The 16,388-nt window shown below is 37.0% G+C and overlaps 1 protein-coding gene across 2 annotated transcripts in view; it reads right to left on the reverse strand.

The window, feature by feature from the left end:
* The window catches only part of ext1c (exostoses (multiple) 1c), a 40,199-nt gene that overhangs the window by 14,982 nt on the left and 8,829 nt on the right, over window positions 1-16,388 (reverse strand). The window lies entirely within an intron of this gene.

Below are 16,388 nucleotides of genomic sequence, written 5' to 3' on the forward strand. Positions count from 1 at the left end.
AGAAATGTATTGCTTATTTTATAAATTTTATGAAATTCAACTCGATTTATGTCAATTGACGAAAGAATTGACCTTTTGTTTGATTTTGTGTTGTGTGCACTGTATGACTGCTGTTGTGTCTGAAGACCTGTTGTGTGTATAGAGACTAAGACCATAGGTGTTGTAAATTGTACATATTGTGTATGTTCTCCGTCAAAAGAAAAGTGAATAACAAAGCTATACAAACTATTCCTTTCATCTCCTAGCCCAAGAGCGTCTGAGCAGCGCACTCCATTAAAAATCACTCACCCCTTAAAACCTCGCACAAAACAAACATCACATCCCATCACATCGCTTTACAGCTCCCTCCATTCCCTGATAATACGCCGCTTAATCCAGCTTTCATTCTTTCAGACACATGAAATATTCATTTAACTGTTTTGGAGCTTAAACAAACAGACGCAGACGCTTTGAACGTTAGCAGCTGTGCTAACATCAAAACTCCACTCCCATAGACAGGTGGAAGAGAACAGAGAAAATCCTCTTCATCTCTCATTTCATCATTTCTGTCATTTTGATGATCTTAGGACTCTTTCTTTAAGCATATGACAGTGTTGGGAAATCCTACATGGTTACTCTCAAAGGGATAGTCGGTCACTTGTATATGACTCTTTCTTCTGTGTAACAAAATAGAGGATATTTTGAGTAATGTCTCAGTGGTTTTGTGTCCAAACAGTGGAAGTCAATGGGGGATTATGGTGTTTGGTTACCAACGTTCTTAAAATATTGTTTGTGTTTGCAATTATAAAAATTCATAAATTATGAAAATCATTTTTGGGTGAGCTATCCCTTTAATTTATGACTAGTTAGCTGCGTTAAGGTCCTTTATATAAGCAGGGTTGATGAAACATTGGACGTGTCTTAAACTTAAAAATGTATCTTACATATTTAACAGTTCTCAAAAAAGAAAGCAATGGGACATTAAAGGAGAAGTTCATTTAAAATTAACCACCTATTGACTTTCCATGGTAGGAATATTTATTTTTATGGAAAGTCAAGGGGGGCTTACTTTAAAGTAAGCTACTCCTTTAAAACAAATAACAAGCAGAGGAAAAAAAACTGAAGAAAGAAAAGGAGGGAAAGGTACAAATGCATGGTTGAAAATAAATACCTTGCATCTGTCATACTTGACAAGAAGAAGAGGAGGATGAGGACGAGAGAGATTAAATATCCTGTTTTCAGCAGATGATCATGTAGGAAAATCTATCACCAGAAAACCTCTGACAGGTAATTCACATCACTGCTCATGTTTCATAGGCCTGACACATCTACGAACTGTGTGCTTTAATCATCACATGCAGGCACATGAAATGTCTGCCTTCACATTTACGCTTGCAGGAATACTGAAGCGAATTCACTACAGAATGTGGATTAAACGATGGGGAAGAATGCTATAACATGGGCATTATAACATGGGCCAGATGTGATCTTTTGTCATTACAGATGTCTGGACTGTAGCATTGGAGTTATGCTGTACATTCCCAGTAAAGTATTCCAGTTCACATTCTGTCCAACCCAACACTCAAAACTGGAATTAGGATGTGCCATAAATGCGCCATAAATTAACAGCGTGTAGTTCTTTATAGCATCTCTTGCAAAAGGATGTTAACTGAAGACTGGCTTATGATTAAGCTTTAGACTTCCATTTATTTCTCTCATCAGATTATTGAGTTCCCGCTCGAGTAATCACGCCGACCACCGCGGCTCTAAAATTATACTATTATAGCGTAGCTCCACAGGATATGTCATTCATTGGTTACGTGAAACCTTAGGTTTATGGAAATCTTCTTAAAATGGTACCTGCGATTCCCTTCCTCTAGTATTTTTTCTCTGCATGCATGTTGCCTATGCGTGCAGAGAAGCAGTGCGTAGATCAAGCTTGTGACATCTGTGTACACATATTGAAGAGATAAATAATCATAATAAAGGTCAGGACTAGGAGAAGTGTGTGTGCGTGCGTGTTTGCCATCGTTTAGAAAGAGCGAAGGATAGCAGTGTGATATCATACCGGACGCCCGTCTTGACGGCCATCCATCACTATTGGCTGCATATAAACACACACACACAGTAAGAATGTTAAGAATTCCCTTTCATTATATATGAGGCAGACGTTGAGTCTGACCTTCTGGCTGGACTAATGGAACGAAGCAGAAGGACATTGTTTTTCCGGCCTCAGACCCGGCGGCTTGAACCTGCTCACCTGCTGTCCTGCAGAGCATCTCTTTAAGGGGATAGTTCACCCAAAATGTTTAATTCCATTGTGTCGTTTCAAACCTGTATGATTTTTTGAAGAATGTTGGTAACCAAACAACATTGATTCCATTGTAGGGACACAAACCACTGAGACATTTCTCAAAGCATCTACTTATGTGTTTCACAGAAGAAAGAGTCATATACAGATTTTGAATATAATGATATAATGGTTACTAAATAATATAATTACAGAATTTGTTTCTTTTGGGCCGAATCTCTTAAATTCTCTCTCTCAGACTGTCTTCCAATTTGCATAATCCTGCTGCACACTATAAATTAGAGGTGGGAATATAATATTTTATACTTTCTGGGTCACGATTCAATACTATTGAGATTCTTTATGTTTATTGCATAATCATTCAAAACTACCATACGTTATTCTGCTTGCATGCTAATTTGAATCTTGCATAAAAAGTATAGTATGCAAAGTGGAACTTAGTTTTACAAAATCATAGTTTACGAACATAAACTGACCTATTTTCTTTTATTAACAAGTTTTATTATTATTTGTAATGCTCAAAATAAAAAAAAATTCTAAAAAGTGTAAATGTGTGTTTTATGTGTGTGTTTTTTAACAGCTGACAGATGGAAGAGATACAGTATATCGCTCATGGCAATTAACAGAGACCTACAAATTACCATCATCGCTCTGGTTACACAACTCTTCCTGCTGATGCTACAACATCTGTCCAGCTTGATATATTCTCGCTACAATGTGAGTCAATTCCACACACAAACAGAAAAGGTGCGACTGCTGCAGTCCATCACCGTCGCTTGTGGTTTGTGACGTTGATGGATGCTCTCCTCTGCTGCTTGCCCTTAATTTGTGTTTCACTCACGCGTGAGATCTCAGAGATGAGGTAAAGTTGTTTCCTCCTGTAATACACCCACGCTTCCTATAAACAAACCCATGGACAACCTGTGGCGATTGAGGTAACAATTAGCAGTTAATTAGATCTTGGTGAAATAACTCCTGCTTGGTTTCTCTTCCATCTAAGTGCCATGGATGCATGCATTAGCTCTTCACTCACTTACACACACACATTGTTAGGGCCCCACAACACTTAAGATACCGTCTGCTTATTGGAATGCGGCTCCTTGTGCAGTTGGAACTGAGCGTGTGCTTCTGTAAATTGCCGACCTATACTGCAAGCACACTCATCTCTATGCTTTCCGTTCCGACTTTTGCTTCCAAACACAGCCTGGCAGTGTTTTATGCCCGTATGGGCACTCCTACACACACAAGGAAACATATGTCAGTGTGACATCACAACACTAGCCATTTCCACATCAAAAACATTGAGTCAGTGTCATGGTATGGTATGCGACAACACACACACACACACACACTCACACAAGCAAACCACAAATGCTCTATGCTTTTGTGGGTAAACACTGCAGTTTAATAATTTCAACAAATGCTATTTGATGTTTGTCTGGGAAAGCAGACGTTTTATTGATGTCATTCATTTTACTTCCCTAATGTATTTGTAAGTGAAACAGGATATTATGTGAAAAATAGTTCAATTGTATTCACAGTTAAGTGATTGGATCAAAACTGACTGCTTTGTACTAGAATGGATTCAGGCCTTCATTGAAGACGCATCTTTTTCTCGCCGTTTTGGCCATCCACACTTTGTCAACAAAAACCGAGCTTTTTGAAAACGCTTTCCAATATGGTTAAACATTTGTAGTGTTGTGTGGACTACGAAAACAGAGGCTTTCGAAAATGATGTCTTTTTCGTCATTCATTGTTTTAGCTGCTCTCCAGTTTGATAGTTTTAATGTCTGTGTCCGTTTATTTAGCGATTGACATCATTGTCCTTCCAAAACCTTGTATGTCCAACTTTGCTTTACCTTATAAATGATTACTGAACTACTGTACTTTATTAAAGATTAAATACTGTGTTGTTAAATTGACAAGAATTTGTATTATTACTTTTTTATTTGTTAGATATTTGCGAAACCCTGTGAAAAACAAAGGGAGACAGATGATAATAAGGATTTATGGCAAAAAAAATCGAAATATGGAGATACAAGGTTTCAGATGGATCGCAGGGAGACTGAATATTTATTCACAGTTATTATTCAGCAGCGGAAATCGAGGACGTTTTATTCGCGTATTTATAGTATTATAACTGCTATATTATAATAAGGCAGAAAATAAAAAAACACCGAACAGAATTGACACAGCTTTGAAATTACTTCAATAAATGTTTAAGTTTTTACGTTTTACTCATGCATACATGGATAAATGCACATGATAGCGTTGAAAAGAGCATTTTAAAACCCAAACTAAAGTAAATGTATTAGTGTGGACAAGGTCTCAGGTGGGTGTATAGCACTACAGCAGCCAAGCAAAAGTAATTTCAATTTTGATAAATCATGATGATTATGTGTTAAAATTACACTTTCAAAATGGGTTTCATAACTAATGCGTGGTAACTGTGAACAAAATGTGTGTGTGTGTGTGTTTTTTGTGAGCTGCTGGGGAATCACTAAAAGCTCATTGGGGCACATGAGTGTTAGAAGGCTGTTTGTTGACAAGTAATTGAAGTTGCAATTGAGTGAGTTGTTATCTCAGCTTACATACACAGATGGGAGGAAAATGAGCTACATGACGGAAATGTGCAGAGAAGAGAAGCGATGTAAATTTGCATCAATTTCTCACTCCCGATTATGATTATGGCAGAATATTCACAAATACACCAGCATCTATTTAACATCTGCGTGCCATACGGGCGCAAAATCGTCCTGTTTTTTTTACAGTTCATAATAACCATATGTCACATAGCGATAGCTTGAATACTGTCACAACAGTTTTTACACAATGAAGGAAACCAGTAATGCCGGCTATACTGATCGGTTGTTTGGTTACACGTTCTTCAAAATATCTTCTTTTATGTTCTGCAGAAGAATGTCATAAAGGTTTGGAATGACACAAGGATAATTAAATGAAGGCTCAGTGTATCGGCCGATACCAAGAACTGATCCGATACCTGGGTGTGTATCTGTATGAAGCTGTATATACAACTAGCCCAGTATGAATTGATAGAATTATTTTATGGTGTGCTTCAGACTTATCCCTTAATAAAACATGAACAAATTACCGCAAACCAGAGTATTTTTGATATCTGAGAAACATTTTAAAGTAATATTAGTTATTTCTCTTAGTTCCCTCACAGTTTTACAGGCTAGTTGGTCCACTCTGAAATACTGCCAAACAGCGGACATACTGCTAGCACATTTTCATTTCTTTCTCCTTGCTCTAAACAGTGGTTGCTTGTGACGACACAGGACAAGTTCCTGTGTTTGCATTCTGAGCAGCGAAGAAGAAGTGATTTCGAATTGGTGTCGGAACAACCCTAATTTTGGGTGATCTCTCTTTAATGTTTTAAACATGCAGACCAGCTGGCATATTGTTCCTGCTTTCTATATTCAGTTGCCTGTTTGGAAATCACGGTCATGCTTGTCTGTCTTATTTGAGGAAATCAGCACAGCCGTCCTGACACATCCAGCAGCCAATCAATAAACTTGATTTGTGATCGATGGGCAGTTCCCGATCCCAGAGTCTATTAGAAAGAGTTCAGCGGTATGTTAGCCAACAGTCCAAAAGCAGAGTATTAGAAGGTCAGAGCTGAGTCTATTTGCATATAGCATTTTGAAATGTCACCCATCATTCGGGCCGTACACACTTTCACTTGTTTTGCTTCCTTTTGCGAGAGCCTGGTTGTGTTCTAATGGAAAATTCAGGGTTGATATATTCAGCCGTCAGATGGTCCGTTCCCCCGGACAGCATTAAGCTATTCATGCATGTACATCTCAAAATAATCCGCCCAGCTTTTAGATCCAGAATGTGTCCTTGTGTTTCCATCGCAGGGAGAGCGGAGTGTTGGATTTGGTGTTAGATATATTACGTGCAAGTGTGGTTTGAATGAGAAGCACTGCTATAATCACACTATATTTAAGAGTGCTAGAGGACAGTTGTTTAGTTGAGCTTTTCAGCCAACAGACTATTTGTCTCGGGCCGACGTTAAGGGCTGACGCCACCTTGGCTTCCAATCGTCTTTTAAAAGCAATTACACTTCAACGGACAGATTTGGAAACAGAAAGCCTCAAGGCTAAAGTGCCCCAGTATTAAAGTGAATCAATGCATTACTGTGTTAATACAGTATATGAATGAATCCTGTTAGAAGGGATTGGGGTTTACAAAACTTTCTGAATAGATCGGGAATGTGCGAAATTAAACAGTGTTTAGATACTGTTTTCATATTTTGAACTTTTTAACGTCATGTTAGGGGTGGGTGTTATGATCAAAACTTTTACTGTATTTACTAGTAATTTTATTACAGTCACAATATATGTATGATATACCGTTGCTGTCCTTTCAAAAACTTGGATGTCCAAATTCGGTTTTGAAGGAAATGGAAAAAACACTGTGGGTTAAGTGGGTCTTTTTATGGGTTAGATATTTATAAAAAGGGGGACTAATAATAATGATTTATGACAAAAAATTGTAATCACAAAATATGGAGATTAAAGTTTTAGAAGGACAGCAGCAATATGAGAGTTATATATTCGGGGTGTCACACAATTATATATTACAAATATTAAACATTTTGAGTTCATCTTAAAAAATATTAAAATAAAATGCTACTAACAGAATCGGGCATCCCTGTTGAGAAACATCTGGCAGGTAGCCAGGTGTTCACAGTTTGGCTCTGTCAATCTCCACCACTATCACAGAGACTGACGTCTCCAGTGTTTTCTGAAGCGCGATGCCGTATCGCAAATGTCTTTTATGCTTTTCTGTTCTACTGTAGCCTCCTGTTCGAGGAAGTGCGTGTCCGACTGCCTTGTTAAGTGGAATGTCCAATTAATTGAACAGCACAGCCATCAGTTTGTGCATTAGCCGAGAGCGTGTGTTGACTCACGCGAGAGCACACTTCACATCAACAGCCTCCAATTATTCCAAGAAGCAGGGCAGGATAGGGAAAGCGGTAATGCACTGTAGAAAAATGACCCATCAGCAGAGCGTGTCTGAGTATGAGTGCTTGTTTGGAATAGCGTGAAGTTTATCTCAAGTGTAAAAGGAAATGGCTAGGAGAAACTTTATTTTCAAGGGTCGTTGCCTGCAACTAATGTTGGTGGCCCACTTAAATGAGAAAAATGATGTGGTACAGTTATATCCTTTGATCATCATGCATTTCTGTTGGTAAAAAGGACATACTAATAATATACATTTCTTAAAAAGGTACGTTTTATTATTTAATATTTTTATTATGTTTCTTTTAAAATGATGGAAGACATTCCATGCTAAATATCTACGAAATATATTATTTAAAGTTATATACATTTTGTATTGTATTTATCATTTTGTTATCATTTATTAGTGCATTATCATTTATTTTATTATTTAAGGAATAATTACGAATATACAGTGTGCCATAACATGCTATGACTGCACAAAAATAAAGAACATTTGTACTTCAGTTGGTGCCCAGATTCTCGGGAAGCACTTTGTGTGTGTGAGTGCACGTGTTTGTGTGAGACTAGGAGGTGTTATCTGATCTATAGATTCACTGGCATCTGTAGGGCTACTGCGGTGGAGATAAGTGAATATAGATTGCATGTACTGACGGGAGAGAAAGAGGGTGCCAGGCCTCCATTACAAACCTGTGATGGTGTTTGTGTGTTTGTTCCAGGAAAAGCTCTGGCCTGAGTGACCCTGGCCTTGCGATCAGTGATATGGGCAATAGGGGCAGATGTTACAGAAGAGAGGAGCTTAATGCAGTTACTGGAGTGGAGACAACTCCCTCACTGCACCTGATCGCATTACTGCCGAGAGACGGAGAGAGAGAGATTTTGCGCCGGATCAGAGGCAATCAGAGATACTGAAACAAGGTGAGACAGGAAATGCAGAAGTGTGACGCAGGCTGAGGTAATCAGAGATTTTTTGGAAGGGTGGATTGAAAGAAAGACATCGGAAAAAGACCAAACTGTTCTAAAACCTAGTGAGCTGCCTAGAGAGACTACATTTTAGGGCATCGGTGCTTGTGCTGTATAAAAGATAGACATCATATGGTGGATGAGGCAATACAAATGTCAGTTATGGATACTAGAAATACAGCACTTCATTCATACAGTCATGGCCAAAAGGGATGTCAGCTTTGAACATTTATATCTTTTATTCATTTATATAAGATGTATTAAACACGGCTACAGAATTTTACTACACGAGGATAAACAAATATTGAAAATGGATGAAACTGTAGTCAGTATGCTTTATTTCAAGTGAACATTTTTCTCTGCATTTTTAAAGCCATATTCGCTGATATGTTGTAGTTTGTTGAAGTTTAGTGTTTTATCTGTTGTGTATTATGCATACACATAATATTTTTATACAGAGATAAATATACCCCCTGGTACATAACATTTGGCAATTATTGTACAAACATTATTGTATAAACATTATATTATTTCTATTTGTTTATAAGCAGACTGGCTCTCCATTTGTTTTGTTCACTTTCCAGAATGGTCACTTACCTGGCCATTGGCATGGCCATTACTAAAAACAACTGCTGAAAGAATTAAGAGACCATTAAACATTTTCTTTTACTCAACATTTCTAGATGTATTGTCGCCGTTTTAGTCCAGTGTCTGTTGAATTGAAACAACATCAAACCTCAGGAGTGACATAAAGTCATCCAACAGCAATGGGATAGACTGACAGGATGACAAGACACATGAAAACTGTTGATGGAAATCACATAACCTTTCCTAAATACATGTACAAATATTACTGTTGTATTGCTGAAACGTTTACCTAAACAAATACCGATAAATATTTAATTCAGAAACAATTTAAAATAATTTAGAAATTTGTCCGGCCCCGGATAAGTGGTAGAAAATGGATGGATGGATGGATGGATAGAAATTTGTGATTTTTTCTGTGGTTGTATATAATAGTAGAAGTAATATTTTTTTATAAGCAAATTTAATCTCCATTTATTTTCTCCACTTTCTTAAATGGTCACTTGGTTGCATGGCCATTACTATATATAAATTAGTAGTAGTATTATTTATAAACAAATTGAGTCTCCATTTGTTTTGTTTACTATCCAAAATGGCAGTTAGGATGCTGCTATTGAAGGCAGCTGTCTCCACGGGCCGCTGAATTTATGACTGGGGCGTGGAAGCCCAGGAGCACAGGCCATAGGAGTTATTGATACCCAGTAAATGAGAAAGTGAGATGCTGAAATAGAGCATGGATGTAAGAGAATGAGAGAGGCTCTGGTTTCTGCATTCCCCACTGTAGGCGTGTGCCGGACACCACTGCCAATGTGGCCGCAGGGGGATGATGGGATAGAGACAGCTGGGGGGTGGGGAGAAGCATACTCACTGGGGTATGCAGGGACACTCTGAGAAAAGATTGGGTGTGTGTACAGGTCCCAAAATATCAAAACATCCACAATGTGTGTCAGAAGCTGATCGTTACGGAACGCCTGGGGGGCAGTTATGCGGTGAGCAGGGAATGGTGGCCGAAGAACAATAAGGGCTTGTTATAGGATGAGAAAACAAGGGGTAGACAATAGAGATTGCTGCGGATCAGCGTTTATGGAAATCAGGGAAAACAGCATGCTGTGGGAGAGGGAATAACTGTACAGTATTTGTTGGAAATGGGGCAAGAACTAGAGTTACAACACAAAGACTTGATTGTTAAAGCCACACACGGATTCTTTAGCATCTATGCCGTGTGATTGATTCATAAAAAACTGGCTGTAGATTAAAGTTCGGTTGCCAAATAATTTTTCAACATACCCCTTGTAGCCTACAGTATAACATAAACTCTTCTTAATCATTTTACAGACCCTCTGTATGTGCAACCTGTTCGATTTTCTTTCTTATGCAGAACACAAAAAAAGATATTTCGAAGAACGCTGCTAACCAAACAATATTGACCCCACTGACTTCCATTGTATGGACGCAAATGAAAAATTGGGCAGGTGTAGTACTCCTAGCTCCACATCTTAGCATAGTTCATCATATTTTCAATACCTTCCATAGACATAAATCAGAATACAGAGAGACGTGTTAAATAAAAATATATGCTCTCTCTCTTTTTTCATCCGAATGAAGTAATCTGGTCCACTCCCCAGGACTATTCATGAACACATTCCTAAATCTGGTATATATGGATTCAGAGCGCAGTTTCCATGGAAACACTGCGCACTTGGCGTCTAGACCTCACAGAGGTACTAAATCATTAAGCTGTTGTGATAGAGCCGCTATCTTACTGCGGCAGGTGAGCGGAGAGGCAGCGGGGTACGAACGGCAACATCGAGGCCTTTTTCAAGTAAAAGTTAAACAAATTCTCTACTGATTCATTTATAAAGCTGAAAACATTCCTCATTTGCCTGGCTGACAGGTTTATCTAGGGCACTTCATGGTGCGTGCGTTTACGCTCTCAGCCTGTCTGTGCAATGACAGTTTATCTAGCCGGAAGCTACTGTGCTCAGATATATCAGCAAAGACCAAAGGCTTTGGTCTAACTTTAACATCATCCCACTGGCCTGCATGAGCTCAGGAGTGCTTGAATTTTTGCAGATGACCAGATGGGTCTGTATCTGTCCTTGCAACAGGTTTATCCGAGCTTAGTGGAGGAGGTCACTAACTGTTTTTAACATGCATTTATTTCGGATACTGAAAAGAGGAAGAAATAAAGCCTTCCTGTTATTGGAATGGGTAAATAAATTTAGTATAAAATGTTACATAATTAATGGAACATTATTGGTTTCTGTTTCAATTCTGATTCTAAATCAGCGCCATATAGTCTGGGTAATGAAATCTAGACTCATTATATTGGTGGTGCCTACATAATACTATTAGTCAGAGCTATAGATTTCTTTAAAGCAGACCAACAGTCGATCTGAACTCGGATGCAAAGACTATTGAAATATAAAAACACTTAATTGTTGAAGATCAATATAGTTTACATTATTTTTGCTGTATTTGCATATATCAGAATCATAGTTTTGTTTGAAAAATTGGCTTTTATCATGTTAGCTTAAGTTTAGCAATTTTGTTGTGTGCATTTGTCAAAATCTATTTTATTTTGTCTTTGATTTATTTTCAGCTAATAATGTAGTGCCTCAAAAACATTTCATGTTATTTAACTTAGTTAGTTAGTTTCCTTAAACTGTAACTATGTTTGTATGTGTTTTAAATATGCAATAAATATAAATATATTTTTTTGCCCTCATGAAGTCATTTGACATAACATATTTTCTAGACAATAATGAAATTACACAATTTTGTAAATCCTCTCACAATTTCACACATTTGTGTAATTTATCGTCTTCATGATTATTTTCTTAAATTAAGATTTTATCTGTCTTTATCTATCTCTTTCTTAAATATATGCATGTAGGTGTATGTTTTTATAATACAACATTAAAATGCACAGTACACAGACATATATTGTGTAAACTTTTTTTCTAAACGTGATCGATCATTTGACAGCCCTACTGTATAAGCTTAAAGTGTATAATAACCCGTTGGAAGTCACCCTTACCACTTTTTATGCTGAGGGATGCAAATGGATAATTGTTTTCCGATTGTAAAGCAATCTGTGTTTGGAGTTTTACCAAATAGTATCCCTGTTTCACACAGAAATCAATGGGACCTGCTACGTAACCTGGCAGATATAGTCTATTTATCTTCACTGTGATTTAAAAAAAAAAGTTGTGTGTTTGCAGAAACAATTCAAACACATATAAATCCATGCATTCAAATAACAGGAAGCTGAAAAACAGGATAAGAGGGTAAAGAACAAGTTCTTGTGTAAATTTCCTGGAGTTCTTGGCTCATGCCCCCTCAAAAGCTTTCCGCTCCAGCAGAGACCGACAATAACAGACGTGATACGGATGGATTCTCTCAAATTCACCTCTGCAGTGTGCAGAGAGCGAGATAAAGCCCAGATTACAGCTCTAAATTATGAACTACCATTCTGACATCCACACCGCTTTCCATGAAGAGCCCTTGAGAACCAGAACTTTTTTTGACATTGTTGAGATCTCTTCTGTAACTCTAGGAGAGACACTTTTAGGTCTGTGAAAATCTGGGAAAGAGTTAATTTTATCTCCATCTGAGAAGAAACCTTTGAGATATTAAAGATTTTTATCAAGTGCTGAAATGAACAGTTTCGAAGCATGCATTTACAAATGGAGACATTTGTAAACTCTACATTTTGCTAGGTTTTAAAGGAATGTACAAATAAATGTGGCAGGTTGTCTTGCTCTTTAATACGCTTTAACTGACTTCACACCAGGAACATTGATGAAGACAATTCGACAGTTTGATTGTTAAATGTGCATGTCTGGAGCTGCCCACCAAGTACGGAATTTGATTCCTGTTTGACAACCCCTTAAGTCCTAGTTTAAGACAACAACATACAGTATAAACAGTGAGACTGCACATTAAATCTGCAGTCCAAAATGCTCGGGCAACTTTGAAACAGAAACAAAAAACCTTTATGAACATTAGAAAACAAATATTCAGTTAGATGTCTACTAAAAGTGAAAAGTGTTTTTGTGTATTAAAATATGTTTTCGTGGTTTTATTTGGACTTATTTTATAGATCTAAAACCCTTTTATTAGTAGGTTTTGAGATATTGCTTGACGGATAGTTTCGTTCATCATTTATTTACCCTCATTTAATTTATTTCATCTGTAGAACACAAAAAAAGATATTTTATAAAAATGTTAGTAACCATGCATCAGCATTAGCCACTATTAGCATTGGCTTCTATTGAATGGACACAAAACCACACATTTCTCAAAATGTCTTCCTTAGACAGAAGAAGTCTTGCAAATTTTTATTTTTGGATGAATTATCCTTTAAGTGAGCTGATGAACAAGCCTCTATCAAGGATTTGCCTACATGGCATGCTGGAACCCTAAAACCCTACTCGTGTCTTTATCTTTGTTATAAAGATGCAGATGTTTGCATGTATGTGTTGTTTAAGTGTCCGAGGTATCTGTATGCTTGAGTGACTGACAGTCGAAATCTCGAGTGTTCACACGTGAGGCGTAAATTTGCATGCTGATAAATAAACGCATGCACACAGAACTACAAGACTAAATAGTTTGGTAGTGAAACTGAGGAGAGCGAGAGTACAATAGACAAGAAAGATGGAAATCTCGAGTTATTTGTTCTGTATAAACACGGTTTGTGCTGGCATGTGCAATGGGGCCTTGCAAACCAAACTACAATTTCACATCCCCCAAATTACAGTGGGGTGTAGCGTTTCTTATTGGGGCCTGCCAACAATTGTACACAAATGCACACACAAGGTCACGGAACGAGAAAGGGCTGTCATTAAAGTCCTTATTAAGTTCATTAAGCACAGTTTGTGATCATTTTCATTTGTTTCAACAGAGATCTTTCACCAAAAACAGTAAATGTAGGCCTGGGGAGAATGTTTTCCTATCGTTGTGTTTTATTTGCAATGGCAGGTGATAAAAAGGCAGTGTAATGTTATTCAAGCTCAGAGTCTATGTTATTCTTCTTTTTCGCCTCGAGATTCAGGGATAATGATCTTTTTTATACGAATGTCTCGCACATAGTAAGACTGTAGTCATGGAGACCTTGTCATTGAAGGTTACGGCATTTTACAATTACACTCTCAGACTTTAAAGTTTGTGAGAGCGTGCACACACACACACACACACACACACACACCACTGCATTCTAATACATTCCCACAAGTCTACGATGGTGTAATCAGTATTGCAGTGTAATCCTGTCTATGTTTGTGTGTGTCCTAAAACTGTCCTGAAGCATGCCCTATTTTCTTCTCACTCTTTCTCATTTACATTCTTGGTACAATGCAAGTTCTCCCCCTCACCAACCCCTTTTATAAGAACCCTGAAAGTGCATGAATGTAGGCCAGTTGCAAAAGTTTTTCCCTTTCATTTCTAAAGCATCCACCGCTTTCTTTGCATCTGCTCCCTGGGCAAGGGTTCAGTAGGCTTCCCGGTGTGCCTTCAGGTTAATCTGTAGAAGTAGCAGATGCTGGTGATCATTAACCTGAGAGAACCTCCTAAGAGCTATTTCTAAGTTCGCCATCTTAGCTTTTCAATGGCACCACGGCAGTGAAAAAGAGAGAGAGACCCAATTCCTTTAGTACTGGTTGTCTTCACATTTTCCCTCCCTTTTTGACGTTCTGGTCCACCCCCTCTAAAGACTGCATTCAGTATCGTCCTTGTCAGTGGAGCCAACTTGAAATTAAACACAGTTTCCCAGCCCGGACCTCCACGACGCAAGCCATCATTTTCATTCCAGTAGAAAAAAAGCATTTCATAAATGTTTTCCTTCCTCACACGGACCACCTAAAACCCCTCTTGCTAACAAATATGGCTAAGTTTCTTCCTGCATAGGAGAGACCCCCAGACTCATCTTGTGGAATAAATGAACTCATTCATCCAGCGCTGAGTGGAACTCTGTCCCCGCCACAAACCAAAAGCAAACAAGCTTGAAGCACCGTTCAACGGCTCTAGACTATTTCTCTTGTCGCTGCTTGGCCGTGCATGCTCCTTTAAGACCCACAATGTATTTGGTTCACATTCTCTGTGGTACTTCTGTGGCTCTGTATAAGTTCTCCTTCCATCCTTTCCCATATTTCTTACATATTTCTTCACCCAAAATATGTAAAAGTCTATGTTTTCATGTGCTCATTAAGAAATACTTAAAAAATGCACTAGAAATGTTTAAAAATGCATGCTTTTGACCCGCAGAACAGCTGTGCTTACACAAAATATGTATCTTACAGTTTGCTACATTTGTATCACTTAGAAACTATTTAACTTCTGTTCCAAAGTTTGTTGTGTTTTAAGATATCTATGTCCTTATATTTATGTAACACAATGTGCCTAATTTACCAAGCACATGCAGAACAAACCAGTTAGTAGCTCTGTTCACTTATTATTGATTTTTTCAGTTCTATAGTTTCATCAATATTTTGAATTGGCTTTTATTTTTTGTAAATATATATTTTTATTTAATTAGGATTTCAATTAATGTTATTTTGTTCCAATTTTGCTGTAATTTTGTAGTTTAATAATTTAATTGTTTACATTTATAAAGTAATATAACTAAAATTCCTTTTTATATTATTTATTTTTATTCAGTTTATGCGATTATCAGTTAGTTTCAGTTTTATTAATACTTTTAATTGCCATTTTTTTTTTATTTGATCATATTTTAAAAAATTTATTAGAATTTTAGTTAATTTAACTTTTCCGCAATTTTGTTGTGATTTTGTGATTTTATTGTTAATTTGTTTGTTTTTATGTTGCTGAATAACTTTTTTTATTCTGTTTATTCAATTATCAGTTGTTTCTCAGTTTGATTCTAGTTTTATTAATATTTTGAATTGGCTTTTATTTTTTATTAAATTTAAATGTTTAATTAGAATTTTAGTTAATTTCAGTTTTCAGCAATTTTGTTGTGTTGTCATTTTATTATTTAATTGTTTATTTTTATGTTGTATAGTTTAGTTTAGTTTTATTTCAGTTTTAGTTTTAATTTATTTTCATTTGATAGTTTTAATGATTAAACTTATTCCAGTGTGTTTCTTATTTCTCATTTTCTCATAGTTTAAGTCTTTCGATTTATATTTGGGCTGATATTTAATTTAATTTCAAATAAGCAGAAATGTTTGAATTGTAATAGTTTCAGTAAAGTATGACCATATACATACTTTCTCATTGAATTGAATGCTGCATTTGCACAATAATTCATTCAAGTTTGTGTTTCACAAATGAGGCCCTTTATACATTTTTCGTGTTCAATACATTGTACGTCATTCTCAACAGTAGCGTAGTTTCATATTTTCACTGTTATTCACACTTGACACTTTGTCATGTATTACATAAGTAACCTACACTCTGCAGTAAACTGATAGCGTCGTCTTGCATTTAACACACAGGAACCTGAGTTCCTGCTTTGGGTGTCACTGAAAAACTCAACTGAGTCACTGAAACTGATCTCATAATGCTTATAACTCCTTGTGCTATAACTGCAGGTACAGAAA

This window comes from Barbatula barbatula (genome assembly GCF_947034865.1).
Source record: "Barbatula barbatula genome assembly, chromosome: 21".
Lineage (NCBI taxonomy): Eukaryota > Metazoa > Chordata > Actinopteri > Cypriniformes > Nemacheilidae > Barbatula > Barbatula barbatula.